We start from the raw sequence: 7,119 nt of genomic DNA, 5'->3' as shown, positions 1-7,119 counted from the left end.
AAACTGGAAATAGAACTGCCATATGACCCAGCAATCCCACTTCTGGGCATACACATCGAGGAAACCAGAACTGAAAGAGACACGTGCACCCCAATGTTCATCGCAGCACTATTTATAATAGCCAGGACATGGAAGCAACCTAGATGCCCATCAGCAGACGAATGGATAAAGAAGCTGTGGTACATATACACCATGGAATATTACTCAGCCATTAAAAAGAATTCATTTGAATCAGTTCTAATGAGATGGATGAAACTGGAGCCCATTATACAGAGTGACATAAGCCAGAAAGATAAAGACCAATACAGTATACTAACACATATATATGGAATTTAAAAAGATGGTAATGATAACCCTATATGCAAAACAGAAAAAGAGACACAAATGTACAAAACAGACTTTGGGACTCTGTGGGAGAAGGCGAGGGTGGGATGTTCTGAGAGAACAGCATTGAAACAAGTATACTATCAAGGATGAAACTGATCACCAGCTCAGGTTGGATGCATGAGACAAGTGCTCAGGGCTGGAGCACTGGGAAGACCCAGAGGGGTGGGATGGGGAGGGAGTTGGGAGGGGGGATCGGGATGGGGAATACGTGTAAATCTATGGCTGATTCATATCAATGTATGACAAAAACCACTACAATATTGTAAAGTAATTAGCCTCCAGGTAATAAAAATAAATGAAAAAAATAGTTATCACATTAAATATTAATAGATTAGTAGTTCTGAAGAGTAATAATTTGAGAGTGAGCCAAGAGTAAAATAAAGCATGTCCCTGTTGGTCCATTGGTTGAGGATCTATTTTCCAATGAAGGAGACACAAGTTTGATTCCTGGTCAGGAAACTAAGATCCCACAGGTTGCAAGGCAACTAAGCCTGCACACTGCAACTACTGAGCCTGTGCACCACAATGAAAGATTTTGCATCCTGCAAGGAATACCCTATGTGCAGCAATTAACATTCAATGCAACTAAAATATAAAATAAGTAAATATTTTTTAAAAGAGCAAAATCAAATTAAAAACACTAACATTTCAGATGACTTCTGAGAATCAGCATTTTTTCCCCTCTCATTTTGATATTTGTTTATTATTGTCTTCTATTACATTTCTCTCTGACCACTATCATTTTACTCCCTTAAATATCCATCTTCTTCATTGATGCAATAGTTGAAACATATCATTATGATATAAATGAATATTATGATATTATGAATATTATCATATGATATCATGATATTATCATAATGAATATTATGATAGATTATTTTACCACAAAACGTTGGTAAGGAAGTTATTGAAATATTATTTTACCTTTTCCCAAAGATGATAAAATACAGAGGTATGATGATTTATGTTTTAATTTTTTAAACTGAATTATAATTAATTAACAATATTTAATACATTTTGAAATGATTAGCACAAAAAAATCTAATTACCATCTTTGACATACAAAGTGATTATAATACTATTAAGTATATTTCATATGTTGTATATTGAATCCCATGATTCCTTCATTTTCTAACTGGAAATTTGTACTTAATCTCTCTCAATATATCATTCATTCCTGCTCATTTTTCCACTTTGGCAATCACCAGTTGTTTTGTTTTTGTTTTCTCAGTATCTATGTCTCTATTTTGTTGTGTTTGTTCTTTTTGTTTGTTTGTTTGTTTTTAGGATTCCACATATAAGTGAAAGGCAGTATATTTCTCTCTTTCTGACTTATTTCCTTTAGCATAAAACCCTGTAAGTCCATCCACATCATGACAAATGACAATATTTCATTGTTTTTTTATGGCTGACCATGTATATGTATCACATTTTCATCTATTTGTCTGTCAATAAGCAATTAGGTTGCTTCCATGTCTTGGCTATTGAAAATAATGATTCAATGAACATAGGAGTGCATATATCTTTTCATATTCATGTTTTTGTTTTATTCCTAGGTAAATACCTGAGTGGAATTGCTGAATTCTTAATTTTTAATTTTGTGGGGGGAAATCTTCAAACTGATTTCTATAGTGCCTGCATCAATAGATCACAGAGTTTCTCTTTCTTCATATCCTCACCCATAGTTTGTATTTTTAAATTTTTAAAAATTTATTTATTTTTAATTGAAGGATAATTGTTTTACATTATCACATTACTTTCTACCAAACATCACCATGAAACAGCCATAGGTTTACCCATTCCCCCTCCCACTTAAATATTGCTCCCACCTCCCTCCACATCCCACCCCTCTAAACTGTTACCAAGCCCTGCTTTGAGTTCAATAAGTCATACAGCAAATTACCATTGACTATCTGTTTTAAACATGGTAATGTATATTTACTTGTTATTCTTTTCATTCTTCCTACCCACACATTCTTTCTTGCCTTCAGCCATGTCCGTCAGTCTGTTCTCAATGTCTATGTCGCCACTGCTGGTCTGCAAATAGGTTCATCAGTACCTTCTTTCTAGATTCCATATATATGCATTAGCATATGATAACTGATTTTTTCTTTCTGACTTACTTCACTCTGTATAATAGTCTCTAGGTTTATCTACTCATTATGACTGACTCAAATGTTTCCCTTTTAAAGGCTGAGTATTATTCCATCGTATATATGCACCACAGCTTCTTTACCCATTATTCTGTGGATGGACATCAAGGTTGCTTCCATGTCCTAGGTGTTATAAACAGAGCTGCAATGAACATTGCATTGTGCTGTGCTATGCTTAGTCATTCATTCATTTCTGACTCGTTGCAACTCCATGGACTGTAGCCCACCAGACTCCTCTGTCCATGGAGATACTCCAAGCAAGAATACTGGAGTGGGTTGCCATGACCTCCTCCATGGGAATATTGGGTTACCCGTGAGTTTTTCAATTTGGATTTCCTCAAAGTATATTCCTAGTAGTTGAACTGCTGGTCTTGGGGTGGTTTTATTTCTAGTTTTTTAAGGAATATCCATACTGTTCTCCATAGTGGCTGTGTAAATTTGCATTCCCACAAACAGTGCAAGAGTATTCCCTTTTCCCCACACTCTCTCCAGCATTTATTGTTTGTAGATTTTTTGTTGATGGCCATTTTGACCGCTGTGAGTTGATATCTCATTGTAGTTTTGATTCACGTTTCTCTAATAATGAGCCATGCTGAGCATCTTTTCACATATTAATTAGCCTTCTGTATGTCTTCTTTGGAGAAATGTCTGTTTAGGTGTTTTGCCCATTTTTTAATTGGGCTGTTTGCTTTTTTAGGTATGACTTTATGAGCTGCTTATATATTTTTGAAATTAATTATTTGTCAGTTGTTTTAGTTGTTATTATTTTTTTCCCATTCTGAGGGTTGTCTTTTCACCTTGTTTAGAGTTTCCTTTGCTATGGAAAAGCTTTTAAGTTTAATTAGGCCACAGTTTTTTATTTTTGTTTTTATTTCCATTACTTTAGGAGGTGGGTCATAGAGGATCTTGCTCTGATTTATGTCATAGAGTGTTCTACCCATATTTTCATCTAGGAGCTTTATTAGTTTTTGGTCTTACGTTTAGGTCTTTAACCCATTTTGAGTTTATCTTTGTGTATGGTGTTAGGAAGTGTTCTAATTTCATTCTTATACACAAAGCTGTCCAGTTTTCCCAGCACCACATATTGAAGAGACTGTATTTGCCCCAATGTATATACTTGCCTCCTTTGACAAAGATAAGGTAGCCAGAGGGACATGGGTTTATCTCTGAACTTCTATCTTGTTCCATTGGTCTATATTTCTGTCTTTGTGCCAGTACTGTACCGTCCTGGTGACTTTGTCTTTGTAGTATAGTCTGAAGTCAGGAAGGCTGATCCCTCTAGCTCCCTTTCTCAAGATTTATTTGGCGATTTGGAGTATATTGTGTTTCTGTATGAATTGTGAGATTTTTGTTGTTGTTGTTGTTCTAGCTCTGTGAAAAATGCCATTGTAATTTGATAGTTTGCATAGAAACTGTAGATTACATTTGGTAGTAATCTGATCTTAGGTGGAATGCGTTCAGTTTTTCACCATTGAAAATAATGCTTGCTGTGGATTTATCATATATGGCCTTTATTATATTGAGGTAGGCCTTCCTATGCCATGGGGTCGTGGGATCCCTGAATGGCTTCATTTATCAAAGCACTTCGCTCTGTCTTCAGGGGACAACGTCTCTGTTTCCGAATGGACCCATCCTCGAGCTCCAGTTTGTCCTGATTATCGGCTGCTGCACGAACGAATCCCATGTTTCCACAGGAGTTGCCAATGGCCTGCTTCGTGAGGCACACCTCGGGACTGACTTTGTGTCCCTTCAGCTCCCCAGTCTGTTTTCCCTGAAATTCTCCTGCTGTTCTGTGAGTGGAAAGAGCAGCACCATGCTCTCAGGCCAGAGACTCCTCCTCCCGTCCCAGAACGTCTTCAGAGAGCCACTGGCTGGCGACCACCAGCGGGACCAGCGCTCTGCTCAGCATCTCAGGGTTAATCTCTATTGGTCTGAGCTGCATTTTTAGGAACCTGGAGAGGAACACATCCCAGAGAAGTGAAAACAAACAGCCTCGGGGGAGATTTTGATCAGTTTCAATTTTAGTGATTATAATTGGATTGTTCATAATTTTTATTTCTTCCTGGGTCAGTCTCGGAAGATTGAGCTTTTCTAAGAATCTGTCCATTTCTTCCAAGTTGTCCATTTTATTGGAATACTGTTCTTCATAAAGTCTCCTATGATCCTTTGTATTCCTGCATTGTATATTGTAACCTCTCCTGTTTTGTCTCTAGTTTCATTGATTTGTAGCCTTTTTTTTTTCCCCTTGATGAGTCTGACTAGTGGTTTGTCAATTTTGTCTCCTCAGATTTTAGTTTTATTAATCTTTGCTTTTTTTTCATTTCTTGTTATTTCTGCTCTGATGTTTATGATTTCCTTCCTTCTACTAATTTTTTCTTCTTCTTCTTTTTCCAGTTGTTTTATGTGTAAAGTTTCATTGTCTATTCAACGTTTTTCTGGTTTCTTGAGGTAGTATTGTATTGCTATAAACTTCCCTCATAGAACTACTTTTGCTGCATACCATAGGTTTTGAGTTGTCTTGTTTCATTGTCATTTGTTTCTAGGAAATTTTTTTAAATTTTATTTTTGATTTTTTCAGCATCCTATTCATTATTTAGAAATTTATTGTTTAATCTCCATGTGTTTTTGTCTTTTACAGTTTCTTTTTTTTTTTTCCCATGTAATTGATATCTAGTCTCATAGCACTGTGGTCAGAAAAGATGTTTGATATGATTTCTTTTTTTTTTTTAATTCCCTGAGGTTTGACTTTTTATGTAAAATATGGTTTATCCTGGAGAACGTTCTGTGTGAACTTGAGAAGAAAGTGTATTCCTCTGCACTTTCATGGGAAGTTCTGAAGATAACAATTAAGTCCCTTTTTCCTAATGCTTCATTTAAGGTTTGTGTTTCCTTATTGATTTTCTGTTTTGCTGATCTGTCCATTTGGTATAGGTGGGTTGTTAAAGTCCCCTACTATTATTGTGTTGCTGTCAATTTCCCTTTTGATGTCTGTTACTATTTGCCTTAGACATTGAAGTGCTCCTATGTTGGGTGCATAGATATTTACAATTGTTATGTCTTTTTCTTGTATTTATCCTTTGATCATTATGTAGTGTCCTTATTTATCTCTTGTAATATTCTTTATTTTAAGATATATTTAGTCTGAAATAAGAATTGCCACTTCAGCTTTCTACTGATTTTCATTTGCATGGAATATCTTTTACTACCTTTTAGCTTTCAGTCTTTACATGTCTTTAGGCCTGACGTGGATCTTGTAGACAGCATATGTATGAGTCTTGTTTTTGTATCCATTCAGCCAGTCCATGTCTTTTGGTTGGAATATTTAACCTATTTACATTTAAAATACGAATTGATACATATGTTCCTATTGGCATTTTCTTAATTTTTCTTTTTGTTTGTTTGCTTGTTTGTTTTGGCAGGTCTTTCCACTGTTCATCAGAGAAAGTCGTTTCCTAGGCAGGTTGATAAAGTCATTTCCTAAGCAGGTTGATGAGCAGTCCAGGGGTCCTCAAGGAGAGAGGGGTCTGGAATTCTCAAGGAGGAAGAAAAGAGAAACTTTTTTTCCCCCCTCTATATTCCTTAGGATTATATAACAATAATGTATCCTGCTTGAGGACAATCTCTGGAAAAAAACTTCTGGCTAATTCTGTTATCTTAAAATGTAAATTATGGAAGTAGGTCTAGTGAGGTCTTTACAATCTCCAGACATTCTTTTTATTCATTGTAATAACTAATTGGAGAGTATATAACTCCATTGCTAACACTAGCAAGAGGGTACTCTTTCTGCCCGCTTCTGATGTCTATGTCAGAAGCTTTCTCTATCCCTTTTATACTTTAATAGAACTCTATTTCACAAAAGCTCTGAGCAATCAAGCCTCATCTCTGGTCCTGGATATAATTCTTCTCCTCTGGAGCCCAAGAATCCCGGCATCTTTTCATGGCTCATCAGCAAGCAACCTTTCATCTTGAGGGCTCATCCAGGATCCTTCAGGACAAGGTAAGGATGCTTGGAGCTCTAGTTCTTTGTTCTCCTAGCAAACACATTTTCTGCTGTACTTTGCTAACTCTATGGTGTGCTTGTGTGAGTGAATGACATGCCCTGCGTGAAGCAAGTGAGGATCCCTGCTCTGCACTTTCCCAGTGACCTCATACAGCTTATGGCAGAAACGTGTTTGGGGTTTATACCGACCTGCCAATGCCAAGAGGCACCCAATGTCTCCTTTGGGGACTGACCAGAAATGGGCAAAGGGTGTGGACTGAACTCTCCTTTCTCGGTCAAACTTTTCAGTCTCTTTGACCATTTCATAACTCCTTGGTAATTAGAAGTACTAACCTAACCTGTCAGATCACAGACTTTCAAGGAACTTGTGATCTATGATGTTACCGTGTACTATGATTTAGGTCCCAAACTTGGATTGGTAGTCAGGAAGCGCCTAGCCACGCTAGGAATTGAAAGTTAGGAAGTTAGATGAAGGTCTAGCTACAAGTGCATCTCTGAGGTTCAAGGTTACTCAGATTGGAACTGCATTCCCCCCTCCCCCCTTTGGTAACACTGGCTCTTAGTGGACCAGAGGAG

The 7,119-nt window shown here is 36.9% G+C and overlaps 1 pseudogene; it reads right to left on the bottom strand.

Moving 5' to 3' along the window:
• Positions 1-4,077: 4,077 nt before the first annotated feature.
• On the bottom strand, positions 4,078-4,485 carry LOC122686843 (annotated as a pseudogene).
• Between the last annotated feature and the right edge of the window lie 2,634 nt (positions 4,486-7,119).

The sequence above is a fragment of the Cervus elaphus genome, chromosome 30 (assembly GCF_910594005.1).
Source record: "Cervus elaphus chromosome 30, mCerEla1.1, whole genome shotgun sequence".
Classification (NCBI taxonomy): Eukaryota; Metazoa; Chordata; class Mammalia; order Artiodactyla; family Cervidae; genus Cervus; species Cervus elaphus.
This window is presented reverse-complemented; position numbering and strand designations above follow the sequence as displayed.